The 26,352-nt window shown below is 36.3% G+C and overlaps 1 pseudogene; it reads right to left on the bottom strand.

Annotated features, from left to right (window-relative positions):
- Nucleotides 1-12,834: 12,834 nt before the first annotated feature.
- Nucleotides 12,835-13,361, bottom strand: LOC124974534 (Parkinson disease protein 7 homolog; annotated as a pseudogene).
- Between the last annotated feature and the right edge of the window lie 12,991 nt (nt 13,362-26,352).

Raw genomic sequence — 26,352 nt, 5'->3', positions numbered from 1 at the left:
TGTTACCCAGCTGACATTGAGGTTGACTTATACCCTGCCCACCTGAAGTTAAGGTCTGTCCTTAACTGTCCCTCAATGACACTCTTTGCCAAAGACCAGCGCAGTTGCTCCATGAAATTTCATGCCACACACATCTTAAAATTCTCCTTTCTTGTTCACCAGTAGGTTGAATAACCCACCTCTTTAGCACTATCATTGGAATGCGGTTACCTAACAGTTTCTGAGAGGGGTGCCACCAGAGTGATGCCTAAGCTTAGGAAAGACAAGGGTACTAGAGAAGTACTAAAGACTTCTACCCTTGCTTCCTGCTTAAAGCACTCATTGAAATATGCCTCCATTTGAATCCTGTTCCATTGCCAACCACATTCTATTCACATGATTCAAAAGAGGAGAAAATGTTGTACAATACTGAATGTTGGGAATGTCTGAAGAGGGTCAGAATGGCATGTGATTGCACCCTCTCTCATCTGACTTCCTTGCATAGCTTTGCAGCAAAACCTCTCCTTATTCAAAACCCATCAATTCAAAATTTATCGTTTCTAAGGTGAAAGCCATATTGCCAGAAGTTTAGTTATCTTTGAAGACAGACAGTCCTTGGATGTGTGACTACAGAAGAACTTATCCCTTTCTTTAAATGAAAGAAAATATTTTAGGATGAACTCTTACAAAATAAGCCTTAGTGATCCAGAGTGGCATGGGGCAGGTGGAGAGGCAGGGTCCTCTTGGTTATAATAAATTCTCAGCCCATTCCTTCTTAAGAAGATATTTTGGAAAATTGAAATCCTAAATACAAAAAAATCATGTATGGCACCCTCTCCCACCTTCTGGATATTCACCACCAAAAACATTTACCAGCAAAATTCTGACCTGAATAAAAAGGCTAATTTGACTTGAGGTTCTTGCCTGTCATCTCAGGGACTGGAGAGGCTGAGGCAGAAGATCCTCAAGTTCAAAGATAGACTCAAAAAGTTTTGGAGGCCCTGAAAAATTTAGCCACACACTGTCTGTAAATATGAATATAAAATGGGTAAATGACATGGATCTTGTTTAAGTGTCACAGGGATGAAAGTGGTTTACAAAAAATAAAAAAGTGAGAAAAAAGAAAAAAAAATCTCCCCAAATACTCAGTCTTCCTGTTGATGGGGCTTCCTGAAACTCCTAAGAAGGAGATGGCACTGTGATTAGCTTCTACAATGTCATTTCATGCAATATGCCAACATCTACTTCCACTTAAAATCCTCTTATCCTGGTTTTGATTATTTCCAATGAGATGCCAGGATTCCCTATGGTCCTGTGAAGAAATGGCAAACACATGAGTTAGGATGCTTAAAATAAAAGGGCTGGTGTCAGTCTACTGTGGATACAAAAGTCTGGAGATTCCAGCAATCACTAGGAGACTGCACTTGGTCACTCTTCCCTGCAGGATATTCTGGGCTTTGGGAGATGAGAATCCTATCTAGCAGCTTCTATGACAAGCTGTGCACTCTGATGTCACAGAGGGGCTCACTGAGAGCCAGATGACATCACTGTGCACTGCCAGGCAGAAGAGCCTCTGAGACAGGGGAATTCAGTTCAGAAATGATTCAAGAAAGGCACAGGAGATGTGGTGGTGTGAGGAAAGACGAAGGAAAGGAAACCCCCTTCATGTGCTTTTCAACAAGAATATACCAGAATTTCAACAGCAGGAAGTAGGGAAGGGGTGTGTTGGGGGCATGGCCCATCATGCCAATGGCTGCCTGGCTTTTTCCGGGGCCTTGGACCCTACAAACTTCCGACTGTCAGCACAACCCACCTTGGCCATTAGGTAGCACGGCCTGGGCCTGTCAGCACCAGGCATGAAGGGTGCCATGAATCCCACAGGGAACTGTAGGCACTGCATATCCCAAAGGTCCTATGGATCCCAGAGGGCCTGAGGGCTGCAGGCACACTAGAAGATCACCAAACTGAGCATTGGCTCCATTGCATTGCCCTCAGGCACTGCTCCTCCTGACTCAGGCTCACTTGAAGTTTTGCCCACTAACAGAACTGGCCTAGGACCCCAACAGCCACAATCATTGCTTCCTGTTGATATCTGATTGTGTGAACCATCCCGTGTGTGTTAGGGGAAGCTTGAAATTGAAAACATTGTGAACAGTATGGCATGGTGTCCTCCTTTCCTGGAAAGCATATTCAGGTGACAGCTGGAACCTCTGAAGTATGGAGGCAAAGGGGAGTTGGGTGGTTTATGCTTCCTAGAGAGTGTCTGGAAGAGTGTGCCACTCAGCATGATTGAGGAAGGGAAGGAGAGAGGGAGCAAGCCAGCATCCCATGCTGTAAACCTGCTGCAAAAGTCAGGATTCCCTGCAGATGCTGCTTCTACCCTACAACTGGCAATGCCCAGGAACTGTTTTAGCTGACATTTCCAACAGTCCCTTACTCTATTAGAAGAAGACACATCTCACCAATCTGTCTTAACATGATGATCTAACCCTTGGCCTGACTCTGGACTTTGAGACAAAGGGTCCTCTGTTCTAGTGCCATAGGATACTGTAGGCAACTGTGGAGGAAAGAGATCAAATGAAGTGCCCCAGGCCCTGGCACAGAGATGCTCAAGAAATTTGTGAGGTGATTGAAACCAGTGTCTGAGAGTGATGAGCACATTTATCCATTTCATAAACTCAACTTTAATTCTGCAATTCACTGAAAGTCAGGACATGTATGATGATTGAAGGCCTAATATTCAAAGCAGAAGAGCTAAATCCTTAACTCTAGAGCAATACCAACAGAAAGGTTTTGAAACAGGAAAGTTCATTTATTTTAACACATTGAATAAAAATAGTAAGATTTACCATGTCCTGAATAATACCAGGAGATTTCTCTATTTCAAAATATGTGCTTTGATGGCTCATATCCTATAATTGAAGACAATCCTTACCCAATGGCACCAGCTCCCAGGCATTGGAATTTACACAAGTGCCAATTTTGAAGGGCATCATAGAAAGATGCCTCTGAAAATAAATAAACCTCTCCTTTAATACATACTTAACAGGATAAAAGTCTACTTCAAAGCAAAAATGTAGATCCTGTCTGAAAATGTTGAAAAAAACATTACTCCACAATAAGCATTAGTGGTACTCATCCGCAATATCATATCAGAAAGCATTTGTATATACAACTTAAACTATTATCAATGAATTGCTTAGATCCTAGTACAAGGAGCCACATCCCTAGATACTTTGATAGAGTTGATGTAAATGTTAAGTATTTTAATCATGCATTCATGTTTGATGCCTTTACCTAAGGAACACAATCTCACATTTCCTAGGAATCCGTTAGAATCAGAAATTCCTGCCTCCTACTTCAAAAAGTACACATAATGCATGTCAAGCTTAGAACAATTGCTCAAAATGCCACTAAATATTCAAAAGCCTTTTGAGTGGTCATACACAGTGACATGGAAGTCAAGTTTTTCAACAATAGCTATTGTCGCAGAGACACATCAGGTGAAACCAAGATATGGATTCACAGCCTACTCACTCATTTCCACAGGAAAGGGTTTAATCTTGCTAAGATGAAGTACATGACATGAGGAAAATACAGTGTCAAGGAAAATCTCTGCCTTGTCATCTTCACTATTTTTCCAAGCTCATATTGAGTTTGACTTCCACACTACCCACCTGGACCAGGCCATGTAATTGTGTACCATCAGGAGCTTGCCCCACAATGCTACTACTTGCGAAAGACCAGTGCAGCTGCACCATGACATTTCGTGTCACACACAGTTTGAAAACCTGTCTTCTTCACCAATAGGCTGAACAACACACCTCTTCTGCTCTTTCATGGGAATGCTCTTACATATCAGTTTCTAAGAGCTGTGCCTCCAGAGGGATGCCTAAGCTTAGAGAAGACAAGGGAGCCAGAGAAGTACTAGAGACTCCTACCCAAGCCTCCTGCTGAAAACACTCATTGAAATCATGCCTCCATTTTAATTCTGTTCCATTGCCAACAACATTCTAACACCAGACGTGAATGTGGACAAATTGGTGAACAGCATTCAATGACAGGAATGTCTGAAGAAGTTCAGAACTGCATGTGATTGCATCTTCTTTTCATCTGGCTTCCTTGCAGTACTTTGCAGGAAAACCCCTTATAGTCAAAACCCATCAATTCAATATGAATTTATTTTTTGTTATGTGAAAGACATACTGCCAGAAGCTTAGTTAACTTTGAAATCACACATTCCTGGGATGTGCACCTACAGGAAAACTTATCTCTGCCTTTAAGGAAAATAAAGATTTGTGGATGAACTCTTACAAAATAAACCTTTATGATCCAGGGTGGTACAGGGTGGGTGAAGAGTCAGGATACACAACGATGTAATAAATTTTCAGCTCACCCTATTTAAGAAGACCACTGGGAAAATTGAGGTCTTAAGCACCTACCCTTCAGAAAAAAAAAAAAAAAAAACTTCATGTATGACACCCTCTCATACCTCCTGGATACTCACCACCAAAAACAATTCCCAAATTCCCAGCAAAGGACCTGAATAAAAAGGCCAGTTTGGGTGGAGGTTCTTGCCTGTCATCTCAGGGACTGGAAAGGCTGAGGCAGAATAACATCTAGTTCAAAGACATTCTCAGCAAATATGGAGGCCCTTAAAAATTTAGCCAGGCACTGTGTGTACATATGAATGTAAAATGGGCAAACCATATAGCTCCTGGATAAGTGTCTCAGGTATAAAAGTGGTTTACAAAAATAAAGTAAAAAAATGGAAAAAATTCTCCTCAGATATTCAACCTTCCTGTTGGTGCTGTTTCGTGCAACTGTCGTGAGGAGTCATGGCACTGAGATTACATCTCACAATGTCACTTCATATAATATGCCAACATCCACTTTCATGTGAAATCCTGTTATCCAAGTTTTATTTCTTCCAAATGAAATGCCAGTGTTCCCTAAGCTCCTGTGAATAGATGGCAAATATGTGAGAGTCTCAATGCTCAAAGTAGAAAAGGCTGGCATCAGTCTAGATACTAGGAGATTCCTGGATCGACTAGGAGACTGCTCTTGCTTACTCTTTTCTGCAGGATATTCTGGGTCTTGGTGACAAAGATCCTACTTAGTGGTTGCTATGACAAGCTGGGCCCTCTGATATCACAAAGAGGCTAGTGACAGCACAGTGAGGTCACTGTATGCTGCTAGGCAGAAGACCTTCTGGAACAGGGGGATTAAGAAATGATTCAAGACAGGCATATGAGGTGTTGTGGAATGAAGGAAGATGAAGAAACTGAGTCTCAGGGTTGTGTGCTTCTCAAAAAAGACCATGCCAATAGTTCAACTTCAGAAAGTGTAGGGTGGGTGTGATTGGGGCGTGGCCCATGTGACCAATGGACTGTCTGATTCCTTTCATGGCCTTGGGCCCAGTGGACTCCCACTTGTCAGCACTACCCACCTTGGCTACTAGATGGCACAGCTGGTGCTTGTCAGCAGCAAGCCTGCAGGGTGCCTTGAAAGCAGCAGGCACTGCTGATCCCACAGATCCAATGGATTGTGGAGAGCTTGAGAGAGCTGGGAGCACAGATGATCACCCAATTTAGCACTGCCTCCAACAGCTTTTTCCTTCTTGAGTCCCAGGCTCACTCGAGGTGTTGCCCACTCAGGGAATTGGCCTAAGATCCGAGCAACCACAAGCAGTGCTACCTGTTGATATCTGAGGGTGTGGAACGTCCCAGTTGTGTTAGAGGAAGATTGAGATTGTAAACATCGTGACCAGTATTACGTGGTGCCCCTCTCCTGGAAAGCACATACAGGTGACAGCTGGAAACTTTGAAGAATTGTGGCAAAGGGTACATGTGTAGAGTCCTGCTCCCTAGAGTGTCAGAGGGAATGTGCCACTGAGCATGGGGAAGGAAGGGAAGGAGAGAGGGAGCAAGCCAGCATCCAATGCTGTAAGCCTGCTGGAAAATCCAGGATCCCCTGCAGATTCTGCTTCTTCCCTGCAACCAGACCCTGCCCAGTAACTCAGTTTAGTGACTTTTCCAACAGTCCCTTACTCTATTAGATGCAGACACATATCACCAGTCTGCCTTAACAAGATGATCTGTCTCCTTGGCCTGCCTCTAGCCTTTCAGACACAGGGCCCTTTGTTCCAGTACTAAGGGATACTGTAGGTGACAGTGGAGGAAACAGATCTCATGGAGTGTCACAGGTCCTGGCACAGAGTTGCTCAAAAGATGTTTGGGAGGTGATTGAAACTAGTGCCTGAGAGTGAAGTGATGAGCACTTTTATCAATTTCTTAAAGTCAACTTTACACCTGCAGTCCACTGAAGGGCAGGGCATGTATGATGATTCAAGACCTAATATTGAAACTCATGTGAGCTAAGGCCTCAACTCTAGAGCAGTTCAAACAGAGAAGTTTTGAAACAGAAAATTTCATTTAAGAGACATTGAGCAAAAAGAGTAACGTAATGTGTCCTGAAAAATACCAAGAGATTCCTCAGTCTCAAGGTAACATGAACAAGTACTAAAGGGACATAGATAAATTTAAGCAAAGAGAAGACATCACAATAATCTGATATTCCCAAGTCATAAATGCACTTGCAGCTTCTGGGCTCCATCCTTATGTCTGCAGTGGAGTGCAGATTTCACAAGGGATGACTTTGCTTTGATGGCACATAACCTAAAATTGAGGACACTCTTTACAGAATGGCACCAAACCCCCAAGTATTGGAATATACACAAGTGCCAATATTGAAAGTAAGCATAAAATGATACCTATCAAAATAAATAGTCCTCATCATAATTAAATCCTTAAACAGGATCAAAGTTTACTTCAAGGCAAGCTTGTAGATTCTATTCTGAATGTATTGCAACAGAAAAGTTTTACTCAACACTAAGCAAGTTTATAGTTAGTTACACCCCCAAATTAGATCTGAAGCATTTGTATATGCAACTTTAACTATTATCATCCAACTTAAAGTGTCCCATCCTGTGAGATATTGACATAGTTTATTTAAATGTTAAGTTTATTAATCATGCATCCATGTTTCATGCTTTGACCCAAGAAGCCCAATCTCAAATTTCCACAGAATCCTTTAGAAGCAGAAAAAACTGCCTCCTACTTCCAAATATACACATCATGCCTAACAGTAAAATAAATGGGACTAATAATAGTACCTACCTCACAGAGTTGTTCTGAGTTAATCAAATTAACATAGCTGCAAGGCCAATGTAGCTAATATGCTTAGAGAGAATCCAGAATATAGTAAACTGTGTACATGTTTGCTATTGTTATTTACATCTGTAAGTGGAGCCCAGAAAGGTTTTGTGCACATTTAATCTTAGCTGAATTTTTAAAAAAATCTTTTCTATTCATGCCTTTAAAATCTCACATGTATAAAGACTTTGCTTTTCCAGAAATTCTGCAACTTTTGCCTGGTTAATAAATATTTCCAATGGCGAAAGGACATGGATGAAAGTTATTTTACTCTCTTTCCTAATTCAAGAAACACAACTGGGACTGGAATTGTAGCTCAGTGTTAAACCACTTGCCTAGTATGTGTGAGGCACAGGGTTTGATTCTCAGCACTGCATATAAATAAAAATAAAGTTCTATTGACAATTTAAAAAGTATTTTTAGAAGAATCACATTTGAGTTAACTTTTAGGGCAATCTGGAATTCAGAACATTTGTCAAATAAAAAAATAGAATTATAAATTACTGTTAGACTATGATTGTTAAAAATTTTCATTTGGTTTTTGTCTCCATTTATCTTCAACTTACCCTGTACTTAATAATTAGGGGAACAGGGCAGTAAAATGGCCCCCAAAGCAACAGAAGTTGATATAACTGAACACCAATTTACCTTTTCACTTCCATAGTAATAGAACAGTTTTTTGGAGTGCATACAACCGTTTCTGCCATTCATATCCCAAGAACCTGTGAAATGCAATAAAAGGAGAGAAAGAACATTTTAGATAACACACATTTATATACAAATGTATGGCCATGTCATTCCAGAAAAGAAAAAAATAATAGTTAATATAACTTCTATGGTTCCTTTTAGCTCTAACATTCTATGACTAATTAATATGTATCTTCTATTCCAAGATACAAAAAAGAACAAACAACAAAAATCCCAATAATGTTAAAAGGAATAAGATGAAGCAGAGATGGTGCTGCCACTCTTTCATAATCAGCTCCCTGTCAACCAACCTTCCCTGACAGAGACAGTTGCAGTTAGGGGACTGATGTGTAGTCTTGAGGTAATTGATTCATCTGGGTTTTGGTCTCTCATCTGTTATAAAAAAGAATGGTGGGGGAAGCTGAACTAGGTTATTTCTATTAAATATTTCAGATTTAAAATGCAGTTTAAGAAAGTTCAGAAAAGCAAATGGAATAAAACAGAAGGACTCAAAGGGACTAGTCAAGAGATAAGCAGAACATTAATGAGGAGACTTTCTACCCTTCATTTCCCATACCAAAATACCACCTTCATATTTCATTTCTATTGAACTTTGGTGCTGAGAGAATGTGACCATCTGGTCAACTCTCAATTATCATGGCTGATGGAGAGGAACACTGAAACTAATAAAAACTCTGGCAGATCAGATGCCAGGTTTGACTTGAACCAGTCCTGGTATGTGCCAGGTCAGGTGCAGGACAGCCTGCTGCTTGGCTGGGTGGGATAACAGTGAGAAATCCCATCCTTAAGAATGGTCATGGCCCACAGCTTTACTAGATGTGTTAAACAACACCTGAATAATTCATAAATAGCCCAGGCCGACAACTAAAAACCTGACCTAATGTTTTGTTATTTAAAATTATTTAAAACTAAAAGTTTTTATTGTTTGGATAATGTCACCCAGGTTTTCTTATAGTTCTAAACTTTCTACTTAAAAAGCATACAGGCAGGGCTGGGGAGATAGCTCAGCTGGTAGAGTGCTTGCCTCGAAAGCACAAGGCCCTGAGTTCAATCCCCACTACTGCAAAAAAAAAAAAAAAAAAAAGAAGCATACAGGCTACACATGGATACTGCAGTATGGTCTCTCTCTGTTTTATCTAAGCAGAAAACCACTTTCAGATTTTTCATTGCAATTTTACAGTTTACCTTTTCTGCATTTTTCAACATAGCCAAGCCTCAGGATGAAAGGAAGGTCCAGTGCTGCGACTGGAGGAAACTATTTCCTGTGGTAGTGGAGTGGGGAAAAATGAGGTATGTTATGGTTCGGATGTGAGATGTCCCATAAAATCAAACATGTGAGGCAATGCAAGAAGTTTTGGAGGAGAAATGATTGGGTTATAGCCTTAACCTAATTAGTGAAATAATCTCTGATGGGATTAATTGAGTAACTGGAGGCAGGTGGGTGTGACTGGAAAAAGTGGTTAATTGAGGGCATGGCCATGGGATGGAGGATAAATATTTTGTATCTGGGGAGTACCGTCTTTCTACTTCCTGGTGGTGTGAGCTACTTCCCTCCATCACACACTTCTACCATGATGTTCTGCTTCACCTCACCTCAAATGGAGTCAGCCTTGTATGGATAAAATGTGAGCACTCAAATAAACTTCTCTTCCTCTACAATTGTTCTGGTCAGGTCTTTTAATCACAGCAGTGGAAAAAGCTGATTAAATCATGGTGGATAATCCATTTTAGAAAACACAAGTGCCAGATCTCATTAGATTCAGTGTACTTTTAATTACTAATATTTTTTAACTTCCCATTAGTCCCTCTTTTCCTATAAATCTTAAGAGCAAAAAAAAAATGTTCTACCTTCCTACATATTAACATATTATGGTCCCAAATACTGAAATGCTCTGCAATTGAATCATCTTGAAATGGTGACACTTTTCAATTTATATTTCTATAAGGGCAGAACTTAAAATCTATTAATGAATAAATGCAATGAATCCTTGAAAGAAAGATCAGGAAATTTGAAAAAATCATATAATTCTTTACATTACTATTGAATTAACTCTGCAAGAATTTCAATGAATTGACTGTTACTTGCATATTCTTTTTCCTACCAAGTAAAACATAAAATTATTTTTTCCAAAATCAAATACTAAACTTTATATTTCTGAGCCCATATCAAATATTCTGTCTCCCTGATTGTTTTTGTAGAAAAATCTTACAGACATTCAAGTAAGTGAGTATGCTTTAGGTTTTTCTAGAGAAAAGAATCTAAAAACTGGATTGATCTGAGAGAACAATCAAAAGCAAATATGAAATCCTTATAAAATTTAAAATTAAACCTAAAGTTAAGTAAAATTAGAAATTTGTTTATTCATGGTGATGAGTGATAGGTAACTCAATAATTTCACAAGAGCGCAACCAACATTTTTATAAACTTCATTAGAAATATAATAGTTATCTCTAGCATTTTACTACAACTCTAACAGCTGAAAACCACCAAGCTAATGAAAGATGCTATGGAATACATCCAATGGAACTAGTTTTAATACAGCATCTGATAGAAAATGTGTTTTGCAGAAATTTATTATATACAAGTTCATCACAGAATTTTATCAGGTTTGTTTTTTTTTTTTTAATTCTGGGCATTTCAGTACTGTAGGCACAAAGTCATAAACTTTTTTCCTGATGAAATAAACCTTAAAGTTAAAGCACTAATTTCAGTTCCCTGTTGGATTAATTTCAATCAGTATTGTGATAATGGTGATAGTGGTTCTGATTTAATTCACTGAGAGTTAAAAGCTGTTTACGTACACAATAAACAATTTCTAAGTCTTAAAAAACAAATTATTTTGAAGAAATTGGTACTTTTAGCATAGCTTTCAAGTTTTAAAAAAATTACTCATAGAAAAATGTAGGAGAAGGACAGGGAAAAGAGAAGAAAGAGGGGGATGTTAGATTTTGTTAGGGTTAATACAAACATAACTCGAGTGTTTTATTTAAGAAAAATGTTGGTTAAATCTCTACCTGATAAACCTATTTGATGTCATAAGCAATACTTATTTTGATTCTAAATTTATATTTCTAATACAAAATATATTTTTCATTCCTTGGGAGAAGGAAAGCAAAAAACGTTAAAAAAACATTTTCAACTGAAATTTTATTTTTTAAATAATTATTGGTATTTTCTAATATTTAGAATATGCTTATTAGATATGTGAAATTTTCAAAAACTACATCAATAATAATCCCCTTAAATACTTTATATTTTTAAGTCCTCAGAAGAACCATTTGATTTGTATAACACCATAAACATATAAATACTTACTACTTTTCAATGGCTATAAGAAATTAGAAATTTGCTACAAGATATGTTTTACTTTTTTGCTACAAGATTGTTTAAAAATGAATTCTCATATCATTTAAACTCATCCCACTATACCTACAATGAAAAAAATATTTTATCATCTAAGAAGACTCAGATTGATCCAAATATTTGAAATTCTATAAATATACATGAATAATAATAATACATCATAAAAAGAAGTTAAGGGTAGCACAATTCTATCTAGCAGGTAACATGAGGAACTGATAAACATTTTCCATGCACAATTACATTAGCTCACTGTGAGGAACTGAAAACACATCCAATTATGCAACATGCCAGTGAAATCACAATTACACTATTAGACCTGTTACACTATCAAAATTCAAACCCTTGCCCTAAAAATAAATTTTGAATCAGGTCATAGTCCTTTAGCATACTGCAGACATTCAATACATGCTATAATAATTATTCATTATTATAATTAATCACTATGATGTTACTACAAATGAAACAAGTAATTGAATGGATGCTAATGTAAGACTATGCTGTTTAGGGAATGTTCATTAGAAAGACAATAAAAAATAATGATTTATGAATATTCAACTTGAGCACGGCAGTTATTATCAAAGCAAATAAATATTTCTTTGGTGAGTTAAAAGCAATTAATGAATAAATTATATTTTAACTAAAAGAGAAAAAAATAACCCTAAATCTAGACTGATCTATTTATACTACTGAGAATTACTACATGGGCTTGGTTAAGGGGCCAAAAGTTGTCAGTACCTAATGAAATGAGGAAAGGACAATTTTCTTTATTTAAAAGGAACTTGCATTTCTTATATGATAGTTCCACTTTTCTAGAGCAGCTTGAAAAAATGAGACATTCAAACTGATACCCATCCTTAGTTGCTTGGGCAACTGAGGAAGAAAGAAGTCTCCTTCCTACATGCAACTTTTACTAGACATGAAACTTCGGAAGAATGAGACAATTGTGACAAAACTAGAGGGGCACATCAGAAGCATTCAATCAGAAGGCCCAATCTAGACTCCTCTAAACTAGTTCTGGTAGGATATGGAATTTTAAAACTCCAAATCCAGAGTATAATTGACAATGATAAAGTTGGAACACACTTGCTGTAGGCGATCACTCCTTTTGAGAAGTATGTGTTCATAGATGCAGCTACTTTCAAAAAGATCTAAAATCCATCCTGTATCACTGCAATTAAAAAAATGAAAGATGAGAAGGAATCTGTAGAAATTTTAATTGTTTACATCTTGGATTAACTTTTTATTCAGTTTCCTTTCTACCTGCTTGGTTCTTCATATGGGATTGAATATGTATGTTTTACAAGATATGTGATTCAGAAACATTTTCAAAATAGACATCTATTCTTCATCATCCTTTTTCTTTTCCAGTGTTGCAAATGCCTTGTTTATTCTGCAAACAAGGTTCAGAAATGTTACAGACACAGATGCACAGGCTGGGAACGTGGGGTGGTCACGTCACACAGCAGCCTGCCTCTGCTGTGCCAAACAACCACGTGGGCTCTGGTGAGCAGGAACTGCATGGTCTCCTCCAGAGGGCCAAGCACCAATCCTTAAGAACCAGGGGCACCTTCACTGGTCGGCCACCTCCTTGCCACTGAGCACCTCCACGATGGCAAGGGCGAACTCCAAGTTGGTCCTGGGCCTGCAGCTGGTGAGGATCAGGCCATCCTGCTCCATGCAGCTCTCGGAGTAGCTGTAGTGACTCCAGTTCATCATTTGTCTTTTGCAAGTGGGTGCGTTGTAACTTTGCTTCCAAAACCTATTTCATGAGCCAAAAGAGCCGTAGAACCTGCACAGATGGCAGCTATGAGGCCCTTCCTATTCTGTTCCTTCAGGATCTCCTTTACAGCAGCAGACTCAGATAAGTTCTGTGCACCCAGATTACCTCCTGGTAGAACCACCACATCATATGGTCCCTGCTTTCAAGCATCTTCAAGACTAGCATCAGGACAAATGAAAACAGCAGGGCTACATTGTACTGTATCTTTTCCAGACAGACCTGCAATGGTGACCTTAATCCCAGCCAGTCTCATGACATCTACAGGAATGACTTCTGCTCCTTTGGACAGGATGATCAGGGCTCTTTTTGAAGTCATTTTGATGTATGTTTTAAAGTCTGGGGGAACAAAGGCTCATCCTTTTTCATTTTAATTTTAGATAAGGAACTTTGATGACCAATTTATATGGTAGACTTCTAAGTAATCTAAAAAATATTTTTACAATTTTATCATTAATAAATTACAATATTACAGGTTTCATTGTAATAATATGTTCACATGTTTATGATTGTTCAATGTAGAATTTGTACAAAACTTCTGCCAGGTTTCTGAGCCTCACTTTTTCTCCTTATTAGTTGGCATTTATATAGTCCTCAACATGAACCCTAAAGATTTCAAATAGTATAATTTTCCACCACTTTTATGGAAATAAAAATTCATTTTCTTTTATATTGAAAAAAAAGGTAGAGATATAACAAGTATTGTATTTTGCTCATGAGACTTCTCACTCTGAATCTTCTTGGTCTAGTCTGTCAAATATTTTGAATCACTACACGATGTGACTGCATTTCTTCAGTTTCAAATAGTTAATGATAAGCTCCTCAACAATATACTTCTATTTCTATCTCTCTCTCACTCTCCAATTCACATGAACAAACCATCTATTGTTTATGTAAAGCTTTTTTAATTCTTCATCGTCACCTTATACTTAGGATGCTGTATCCCTATATTGACCACCCACTGGGGGGAGACAGTGCTTCCTTTCCTCTCTTTTAAACTCATGTAATAAACTTCATAAAAAGCTCTAACTAGGCAGTATTCCATGAATATCGTAAATAGACCAGTTTTTCAAAATGTATCTATCCACTTAATGATTGTTTTATTTAAATTGTATCATATTAGGCTTTAATTTACCTAGAACACAATCTCATTTCAAGCTTGAATGCTTTCTCCTACCCCTCCTGAAATAGCCTGCTCTAGTTGTTCTGTTGCCTAATTTTTCTTAAGAACTCGTCATCACCCCAGCACCACCAAAAAAAAAAAAAAAAAAAAAAAAAAAATTAAAAAAGAGCAGTGGCCATCAAAATTGAAGTACATTTTCAGTTGTCATTTTATAATGCCAATATAGTCCTGAAGCATCATAATTTTGTTTAAGGTAATAAAAATATCTCACTTCCAGTGTACTTCCAGATGATGCTAGTACCTTTATGACATTTCTGTAGATGGGAATACTGAATACTGGGCTTTAGGAAAACAGTCTATAAATGTGCCTCAGTCCCCAGAAGTATGAGTGACTCAGAAATTATCATTAGTTCACTACTTCACAATTGCACACATAAACTTAGGTGTCATTTCCCAGATTCTAGAGAACAGGCAGAAGATACAAAAATGCAAAGTTTCTGAGCCTCTTTATCTTATTATTCTAAAAGACATTGAAGTAAAAATAACTCACTATCATAACTTCAAAATAAAAAGCAAAACAAGACTACACATGAACAAAGGAAATAAACCTAAATTTAACTTGAAAATAAATGTTTAAAAATACTTTAGTAATATAGCAGATATCCAATTTAGTTTTACATTGATTCTGACTTGAACCCATGCTATAGCTTAAAGACATGTGTAATCAATTCCTAGTTCTATAAATCTGTGACCTTAAATAAGTTACTTGTGCTATCTAGGATCCATTCCCTTTTCTAAAACATGAAAACATATGTTAGTTCATCTTGAAGATTCTACCAATTCTAGAATGCCATAAACTATACACAGACTAATGATTTTCTTGACATTAAAAAATGGCTAAGATCTAAAATTGATTTAACCTTCAAATTTATCAATTTTGAAAATGGTTCACATTATTTTTAGAGCAATTGGTCACTTTTTTAAATCCTGCATCATTTTACATCATTTACATGGAAAATTTTACATCATTTCAAAAGTTTTATTTCTAGCTAGAATGTTAGCCTATTGATGTCTGTGAAAGAAAATAAGTATATAAATTAAATATTTTGTCATAATCTAATAATTCTTGTTTCCACATGGGAAACTGGAATTTCAAATCCTTTTATCAGTTTTTTAGTGGGGAAAAAGAAAATTATTATATATTCAGTAGTTATATATTCAATATATATAGAAAACAATGAATTTTAAGGAAATACTATCTCTGAAAGATGATGAATTTTGTTACTTAAGCATAGTCTTTTCCCAGAGACTGTTTTCTCACCACTATTTCTTCAGAAGGGATTAACCAAATAGACACTAAGGTTATAAAAACATTTCCTTTAAAAACAAAGACAGGGGAGGGAAATCCAAGATGGCGGACTAGAGGGAGACTGTGTTTTATTGCTCCATAACTCTGGTTTCAAGCAGAGGATACCTGTTTCTTGTTAAGGCAGTTTTTCTGCTTATCTATCTCCTGCTATTTACCCCATTTGTCTGCTGTGATCACCTGCAGTCTGCCAGCATATCCATGTGTTTTTTGAGTGCAGATTGCTCACCATCAGGCACCTATCATCCGCCATTTGCCTGCCTCTGTCCTGTCCATCGCCTGCCTTACACCTATATCCATCACCCAATGCACGAGGTTCACGTCCCGATCATCCGACAACAGTCAGCAAACTGATCGCTGACTGGCAGTGGAGCACCAGTTGCCTGCTGTTGCCTGGAAGTTCACTGTTACAGTACCTACAGGTTTGATTACACATGGTTGTCGCCATTTTGAGAAAACAGCCAAGCCCCGTACAACCCCTGGCCAGTCTGACTGAGCCCCGTCTCCAGGATACCTCAGCCCGACCAATCACTCTCTGCCTCTGGGACCCTCACATTGACTGACTGCTCCCTGCTGTCAGGACCCCCAGACCAACTGACTGCGCCCTATCACTGGGACCCCAGACCGACTGATTGCAACTGGCCTCCAGGATCCCACAACCACACCAAACACACCTGACCTCTAGGACGCCTGCCTGACCAACTGCATCCCACCTCCTGGACCTCCAGCTGACCACATCCACACACTGAGTTGCAGCTCCCCATTTGTCAACACATTTGGAAGCCATAGCTCTGATCTTCAGGTGGCACAAATCCCATCCTGAGACACCTGTTGGAGGCTTGAAGCTCATTGTCAGGTACCTCTCATGCATCAGGCTACTGAACTCTGGGAGGTTTCATTACTATATGACTGTTACACTGTAGATTTTCTTTTTTCTTCTTATTGAAAAAATTTGTTTTTATTTCTTTACTTTTCTTGCTCTGAAGAATGAAATGGAAAATCAAATACAAGAGGCTTACAGAACACCAAATGCACAAAATCACAACAGGTACACACCGAGGCACATTATAATGAAAATGCCTAACATTCAAAACAGAGTTAAGATTTTGAAGGCCACGAGATAAAAGCATCAGATTACATATATGGGGAGACCAATACGGATAGCAGCCTACTTCACAATCCAGACTAAAAACTAGAAGGGCCTGGAAGAATATATTTCAAGCTCTGAAAAAACACGGTTGCCAGCCAAGAATCCTACACCCAGCAAAACTTACCTTCAGATTTGAAGATGAAATAAAATCCTTCCGTGATAAACAAAAGTTAAAAGAATTTACAAATAGAAAGCCTGAGCTATAGAATGTTCTCAACAAAATATTCCATGAGGAGGAAATGAAAAACAACAATGGAGGTCAGCAAAGGGAGGAACTACCTTAGAGAAAAACCACTCAAAGGAGAAACCAAGCCAACTTAATAACCAAAAATAAGCCAAATGACTGGGAATACAAATCATATCTCAATAATAACCCTGAATGTTAATAGCCTAAACTCAACAATCAAAAGACATAGACTGGCAGAATGGATTAAAAAGAAAGACCCAACAATATGTTGCCTGCAAGAGACTCATCTCATAGAAAAAGACATCCACAGACTAAAGGTGAAAGGATGGGAAAAAATCTACCACGCACATGGACTCAGTAAAAAAGCAGGGGTTACATCCTTATATCAGATAAAGTGGACTTCAAGCCAAAATTAGTCAGGAGGGATAAAGAAGGACATTTCATATTGCTTAAGGGAATCATAAATCAGGAAGACTTAACTATAGTAAATATTTATGCCCCAAACAATGGTGCATCCCTGTATTTCAAACAAATCCTTCTCAATTTCAGGAATCACACAGACCACAACACAATAATTCTCTGTGACTTTAATGCACCACTGTCACCACTAGATAGATCTTTCAAACAAAAACCAACCAAAGAAACCATAGAACTCAATAACACAATCAATAACCTAGACTTAATAGACATATATAGAATATTCCATCCATCAATGAGTGGATTCACTTTCTTATCAGCAGCACATGGAACCTTCTCACAAATAGGCCATATGTTATGCAACAAAGAAGCCCTTAGGAAATGCAAAAAAATAGAGATAATGCCTTGTGTTCTATCAAATCATAATGGACTGAGACTAGAAATCAATGACAAAATGAAAAACAGAAATTACACCTAACATCTGGAGACTAATAATATGCTACTGAATGAAACATGGATAAGAAAAAGCATCAGGGAGGAGATAAAAAAATTCTTAGAGGACAATCAGAACAACAATACAACATATCAAAATCTTTGGGACACTATGAATGTGATCCTAAGAGGAAAATTCATTGCATGGAGCACATTCCAGAAAAGAATGAAAAGTCAACAACTAAATGTCCTAACATTACAGCTCAAAGCCCAGGAAAAAGAAGAACAGAATAACAGCAAAAGTAGTAGAAGACAGGAAATAATTAAAATCAGAGCTGAAATCAATGAAATTGAAACAAAGGAAATAATTCAAAAAATTGACAAAACAAAAAGTTGGTTCTTTGAGAAAGTAAACAAAATAGACAAACCCTTAGCCACACTAGAAGAGAGAAGGAGAGAGAAGACTCAAATTACTAAAATACATGATGCAAAAGGAAACATCACGACAGTCACCACTGAGATACAGAACATAATGAGAAGCTACTTTGAAAATCTATATTCCAACAAAATAGAAACTACCGAACACATTGACAAATTTCTAGAGACAAATGCTCCTCCCAAACTGAACCAGGATGACATACACAATTTAAACAGATCAATATCAAGCAAGGAAACAGAAGAAGCCATTAAAAATCTACCATCTAAGAAAAGCCCAGGACGAGACAGGTTCTCAGCCAAGTTCTACAAGACCTTCAAAGAAGAACTCATTCCAATACTTCTCAAAGTATTCCAGGAAATAGAAAAGGAGGGTACCCTACCAAACTCATTCTATGAAGCTAATATCACCCTCATTCCCAAACCAGGCAAAGACACATCAAGGAAAGAAAATTTTAGACCAATATCCTTGATGAATATAGATGCAAAGATCCTTAAAAAATATTGGCAAACTGTATGCAAAAACATATTAAGAAAATTGTGCACCACGATCAAGCGGGGCTCATCTCTGGAATGCAAGGATGGTTTAACATCCATAAATCAATAAATGTAATCCATCATGTCAGTAGACTTAAGGATAAGAATCATAGTTATTTCAATTGACACAGAAAAAGTGTTCAACAATATACAACACCCCTTCATGCTCAAAACAGTAGAAAAAATAGGGATAGTAGGAACATACCTGAATATTTTAAAGGCTATTTATGCTAAGCTAATGACCAACATCATTCTTAATGGAGAAAAACTGAAACCATTCCCTTTAAAAATGGGAACAAGACAGGGATGTCCTCTTTCACCACTTCTATTCAACATTGTCCTCAAAACTCTAGCCAGAGCAATTAGGCAGACCAAAGAAATTAAAGGGATACAAATAGGAAAAGAGGAACTTAAGATGTCACTATTTGCTGATGACATGATTCTATATTTAGAGGATCCAAAAAACTCTTCCAGAAAACTTCTAGGCCTCATCAATTAATTCAGCAAAATAACAGGCTATAAAATCAACACGCATAAATCTAAAGCATTTTTATACACAAGCAATGAAACATCTGAAAGGTAAATGAGGAAAACAAATACATTTGCAATAGCCTCAAAAAAATAAAATACTTGGGAATCAATCTAACCAAAGAGGTAAAAGATCTCTACAATGAAAACTACAAAACATTGAAGAAAGAAATTGAGGAAGACCTTAGAAGATGGAAAGATCTTCCATGTTCTTTGATAGGCAGATTAATATTGTCAAAATGGCCATACTTCCAAAAGTGCTATAGAGATTCAATACAATTCTAATTAAAATCCCAATGATGTACCTTACAGAAATAGAGCAAGCAATCATGAAATTTATCTGGAAGAATAAGAAACCCAGAATAGTTAAAGCAATCCTTAGAAGGAAGAATGAAAGAGGGGTATCACAATACCAGATCTTCAACTCTATTACAAAGCAATAGTAAGAAAAACGGCATGTGTATTGGCACCAAAATAGACAAGTAGATCAATGGTACAGAATAGAGGACACGGACACAAACCCAAATAAATACAATTTTCTCATACTACACAAAGGTGCCAAATATATGCAATGGAGAAAAGATAGCCTCTTCAACAAATGGTACTGGGAACACTGGAAATTCACATGCAACAGAATGAAACTAAACCCCTATCTCTCACCCTGCACAAAAATCAACTCACAATGGATCACAGACCTTGAAATCAGACCGGAGACCCTGCATCTTTTAGAAGAAAAAGTAGGTCCAAATCTTCAATTTGTTGGTGTAGGGTCAGACTTCCTTAACAGGTCTCCCATAGCAAAAGAAATAAAAGCAAGAATCAATAACTGGGACAGATTCAAACTAAATAGCTTTCTCTCAGCAAAGGAAACTATCAGCAATGCGAAGAGAGATCCTACAGAGTGGGAGAATATCTTTGCCACTTATACTTCAGATAGAGCACTAATTTACAGAATATATAAAGAACTCAAAAAATTACACCATGAATACAAATAACCCAATCAACAGATGCACTAAGGATATGAACAGACGCTTCACAGAAGATGTACAAGCAATCAACAAACATATGAAAAAATGTTCACCATCTTTAGTAATAAAAGAAATTCAAATCAAAACTACACTAAGATTCCATCTCACCCCAATTAGAATGGCGATTATCAAGAATACAAGCAACAATAGGTGTTGGAGAAGATGTGGGGAAAAAGGTTCACTCATACATTGGTGGTGGGGTTGCAAATTAGTGCAGCCACTCTGGAAGCAGTGTAGAGATTCCTTAGAAAACTTGGAATGGACCTACCATTTGACCCAGCTATACCAATCCTTGGCGTATACCCAAAGGACTTAAAATCAGCATACTACAGAGATACAGCCACATCAATGTTCATAGCTGCTCAATTAACAAATAGTCAGGCTGTGGAACCAACCTAGATGTCCTTCAATTGATGAATGGATAAAGAAACTGTGATATATATATATACAGTGGAATATTACTCAGCTATAAAGAATGATAAAATTATGGCATTTACAGGTAAATGGATGAAATTGGAGAATATCATGCTAAGTGAGATAAGCCAATCTCATAAATCCAAAGGGTGAATGATCTCACTGATAAGCAGATGATGACACATAATTGGGGGTGGGAGGGGGGCAAGAATGGAAGAAGGAGGGACTGTATAGAGGGAATAGAGTGGTGGTAGGGGTGGGGGGAAGGAAAAAATAACAGAATGAATCAAACATCATTATCCTATGTAAATGTATGATTATACAAATGGTATGCTGTTACTCCACGTACAAACAAACATGTATCACATTTGTTTACAATAAAAATAATTTTAAAAATATATTTAAAACAAAACAAAACAAAACAAAACAAAAGACAGAACAATTTCAAACCGTGCCTAGGCACAAAGATGGTCAACTTCCAATTAGCAGAACCATAGTATTCTCAGGAGGGCTAAGCTGTGGGGAGAAGTCTTTGAAGACTGATAAAGCAGTTTACATAATGACAAAGGGAAATGGCAGAGGTTGCAATCACAGGTTTACCATCTGTTGGTCTCCCTTTTTCATTAAGTGGCAAGTCACTTTGAAAGCTACCAAGCAAAAACTGAAAAGCCATTTAGGGTAATTCAACTCTGCCTATATCCACTGTACTTCATGAAATGAAAATTTCAATAGCCTCATGAGAATTCCAATATGTTTTCAATGAGTCTACATGGGAACAACAAAGAAAACAATAGCTATCAATATTTAATATCTATATGCATGGAGGAAATATTTATGAATATAATACAAAGAATAAGTGCTTTTTCAGAGTTTAATCAAAAGTTTCTATTTTATATCAAATATGTATTGATTTAGTTATTTGTGACTGTACTAGTTTTCATGGAAATATGCCAAAACATATAAAATTCAAGTGACAAGATTCCAGAATATTTAGAAGAAATGTGAAATAAAGTATGTTTACCAATATCCACTAAAATACTGGTCAAAAAGTCACAGGTCAAAAGTATGTATGAATTATATTATCCATAGTGTTCAATTATCTTTCCCCATCACTTAGAACTGCTACTTCTAGAGTATGTGTAAGTATATGTCCAGAATCTGAACTATCATATTAGTACCTGAAGATAGCTGTTTTAAAACAAATCTTTAATATGGGATTGCTGCCCTTTTCTCATCAACTAAGATTAGAAAAAATAATCTTTGTGATTCTGGGTCTGGGGTTGTAGATCAGGGGTAGGGTTCTTGCTTCAGACAAGTGAAGCACTGGGTTCAATCCTCAGTACCACATAAAAATAAATAAATAAAGATATTTTGTCCATCTACAATTAAAATTATTTTAAAAAGATTTGGGTTCTTTCATCTAATGATAAAATATTAGATATCACATTTTGTAATATATTGTTTGTTCCTTATAGAATTAAAATATATTTTTGAATTTTAAAATGCCATATTTACTGATTTGTGGAAAACTCTGTAAGAATCTCTTCATTATATCCATGGATTATAACATATGAATATACTGAATCAATCATTCAAACAATATTCATTATAAGAAATTTCATGTTAGAGACAAGACTATTATATATTTATTATGACAGGCATCCTCTTTTTTATATCGATAAAAACTTCTTTATAATAATGGATCTTTAAATTGCACAGAAAGAATGAAAGCTAAATTTTATATGCTACATACAGGAATTTCTCAGCTACTTTGTACTTTTCTATATTTAATTTTTGCTCTGCCCAAAAAACTAAGTGAATTCAGAAAAATAATAACCTCTGAGAAACAAACACCTTAAAAAAAAAACACAACCTTAAAGTGGAATACATGTTTCTCCTTAATTATAATCATAATCCTAAATATATCAAAATTTTCAAATGAACTCTATTTAAAAACTCAAAATATACAATTATGAATTGGGACTTAATTTTTTCTTTACCACAATTAAGAGGTCCCAATTCTGAGATCATATCTTTTAACTGTGGTTAAAACCCTTGGTTTTCAATTCAAATTGCACCTTAACCACCAGTACTGTGACTTAGCATGTTACTTCAATGCATTAAATTTTAGTTTTGTACTTTTGAATATAGATAACAAGAGTTCATACACTGGAGGAGTACTGTGGGAATTTAGGACAGCACTGAAGATAATCCTTTAAAAGATGTTGGTTCTTATTATTTTTAAATTACTTTGCCACAAGTCCCTTGTTCTACACATAAGAAAATAATGAGATGAAAAGATAAGTCTTTTGAATAATAACATGAAAGTTACATATCATTTAGCATACAAATTTCCTTCCACTTATAGATATTTGGACCCCAAAAATTTGATAAAAAACACAAGATTGTATTATGTGTGTGGTTAGTATAATGAAAAGAAACACTGTATCACTTATTAAACAAATACTAGTGTACATTATTTGTCTGGCCCTTTTGTAAATATTAAGTAGATAAGGAACTTGTAAAAATAAAAATATTGAAAACTAATTGAAATCATTTAAAAGAAAAGACAAATAATTTATGTATAAAATTTAAAGAACAGCAATTAACAATTTGTTCTACTCCTTTCTTCCTTACCTGTTATCTCTGTACCAAACATAACCTTTTCCACATCTCTACACCTAAGAATCCTTTTTTACAAGATTATCCATGGCATGACTGCAAACATCACTGGGGTTCAATGAGGGAGTATCTGCAACAAATAACATTTCTTGAGACTTCACAACAAAATAAGCATGATATTACCATCTCAATTCATTCTCACACAACCCCAAGAGGTAGGTATTATTAGCACTATGTTACCAATGGTTGATATCGAGATCACACTCAAAAGTAGAGATAGGACCACAAGTCTGCATTCCTACAAAGTCCATTTTTTGAAATGCTGCTGATGGAATAAATAAATGCCAACTATAGAAGCTACAAAAGTCAAGACTATTGTATTACTCTTGTATGGCATTAATTACTATTATTTAAAATTAATGCCTTAACCAAAGAATGATGACATTTTAAAATGTCATGCATTTAAAATTGTAGAATATACTCCATCTTCTACAAGATTTGAGGTCAATTTTGCTTCCTAAACCTGTCTTTTAAGAGGACTTCTATTTTGATTTTTAAATGCATATATATACATATATATATATATATATATAAAAAGGCAACACTTTGTATGCAGATTCCTCGACCAAATTATTTAGGAAAAAAGAATCTGACTATAATATAGACAGAATTCTGTAGCTCCTTTTCACTCCACTGTGTTATTTTCACATTAGTCTAGAGGAAAATTCATTCATTTATTTTGGCAATTGTTTTGTTTTAAGTTATAAATTTTTCAAAATAATTTTAAGAGTATGAAAAACATTATAATTTTCAACATTCTTTGAATTCATCTTTAATACGTTTTTAATTTCTATCCCCCAAATTTTGAGTCATTGATAAAGTAGAATTATATCTGAAATATCTGAAATAGGAATATGCAGTTATAATGCCTTCTATACTGTATGGTACAATAAAGTTTACATTTTCGTTTAGCCTTATTTTGCACAAACAACTGTCATCCTGTGCCCATCTCCCAAAAAAGAATCTTATACTTAAGGGGTGGTTACAATTTATTTTGTTTTGCTTTGTTACGGTACTAAAGACTAAACCCAGGGGTACTTAGCCACTGAGCAACATCCCCAGCACATTTTACATCTTATTTAGAGACAGGGTCTCTTTAAGTTGCTTTAGGCCTTGCTAAATTGCTGAGGGTGGCTTTGAACTAAGGATTCTTCTGAATCCTTCTGAACTAAGGATTCTCCTGAGGCACTGGGATTACAGGCATCTGACACCTCATCCAGCTTCCAGTCTTATTTGTTATTTAGAGACAGGGTCTCACTAAGTTGCCCAGGCTGACCTCAAACTTGGAAACCTCCTGCCTTAGCATCCTGAGTCACCAGGATTATAGGTGTGCACCACCATACCTGGCATAAAGTAAGTATTTTTTTAAGTAAGAACTAGTTTGAAAGTGATCAAATCTGAACTTATTTTATGACCAATTTAATTAAAGGTAAACACATTTGAGTTAAAGTTTCCCACAGTATTGACAGTGCCATTCTGAATACTGATTACTAAAGTGGACTTGATTATTAATGCAAATACATTCTCAATCATTTTCATGCTTTAATATTCATTATCTGCTTTTATTTAAGAATGTTACTCTATGAATTATATTTGAATTGAAAATCACTGGTATTTTCCCTCATCTTTCATTTAAAGTAACTATCTTCTTTGAAGCATTATAAGCACTTTCTTAACTATCAGGTCTGTGTGCTCTTTTTTGTCTCTCTTTCTCCCTTGCTCTTTCTTTTCCTCCATCCACAATGTGTCTTTTTTCCACCTAGACCAATAGGTCCTTATGTAATACTTTGTTGAATATAGGTATAAAATGTACCCACTCTTATCCATTGTTAAAATTAATTAAAAAAATGCATTGTCTCATTTCCCCCAAAAAAGTAATTCAAAGAATCAGAAACATTTGTTGAGGCAAATTAAAAGCAAGTAGGTGATATGAGTGTGGGGAGAGACAGAGACACAGAAACAGAAATAGAAAGGAAAGATAAAGAGAATACCTACATATAAAAGTGATAACGTTAGGGCAATCTGTGTAAAGGTTAGTTGGGAATTATTTGTATGATTGTTGTAACATTTCTGTAATTGAATTATTTTAACTTTATTTACTTATGGTAAAACTAGAGGATGGATGAAACACAAAAATATCTGGAACTATAATGTCACTTAACTTGCTAGGAATAGGCCAATAATTCAGTTATAAGCTTTACAATCAAATACATGAAGGGTGAAATTTTGTGTGCCATTGTCCACAAGATGAATACAGATTACTGCTCAATGAAGAACATGTAATTATTCCTGGTTCCTGGTACTGAAATAAGAAATAAATTTATCCCATGTGTTTTCAATGTCCTCAATAACATTTTAAACATTTTTAGATGTTGATGCACTTTTTTATTCATTTATTTACTTGCAGTACTGAGAATCAAACCTAGTGCCTCACAACTGCTAGATAAGAGCTCTATCACCGAGCCACAACACTAACCACTCAATAACTTTTTTATACTATATAAAATAAAAGTTTCATAGGGCTATTTTCAATAACATCATTCACACTGGGCCAACAGCCTAATGCCACAGTAAGGTTCACTTAAAGCTAATCTACAGAGTATAGAACTAGGCATCCCAAGTACATAGCTCCAGAACAGCTATGTTAAACTCAAGGCTAGCATTAGAATATCTGTAAGAAGAGACAACTTGCACAACTTTTCAAAGTTTCCAACATACTGTTTGTCTTGGTCAAACTTTTGGTAAATATTAAATCCCAAACAGAAGCTTGTTCACTTCAAGAAGCACACACAACTTTTTTATGCTGCTGCTTATGAGCCTTTTTCTTCAACAAGTTGACAAACCAGGGGTAATGTTAAAACACTCTTACTTTAAATTTACAGTTAAATGTGTAATGTTTAATAGTTTTGCAAGAACATATGCTTGGATAAAGATCATCTTATTACAAAAGCAAATTAGCAACTACCCTATAAAATTCTGAGAACCAGGACAAGTCTTGTCTGTAAAACACT

Source organism: Sciurus carolinensis, unplaced genomic scaffold (genome assembly GCF_902686445.1).
Source record: "Sciurus carolinensis unplaced genomic scaffold, mSciCar1.2, whole genome shotgun sequence".
Classification (NCBI taxonomy): domain Eukaryota; kingdom Metazoa; phylum Chordata; class Mammalia; order Rodentia; family Sciuridae; genus Sciurus; species Sciurus carolinensis.
This window is presented reverse-complemented; position numbering and strand designations above follow the sequence as displayed.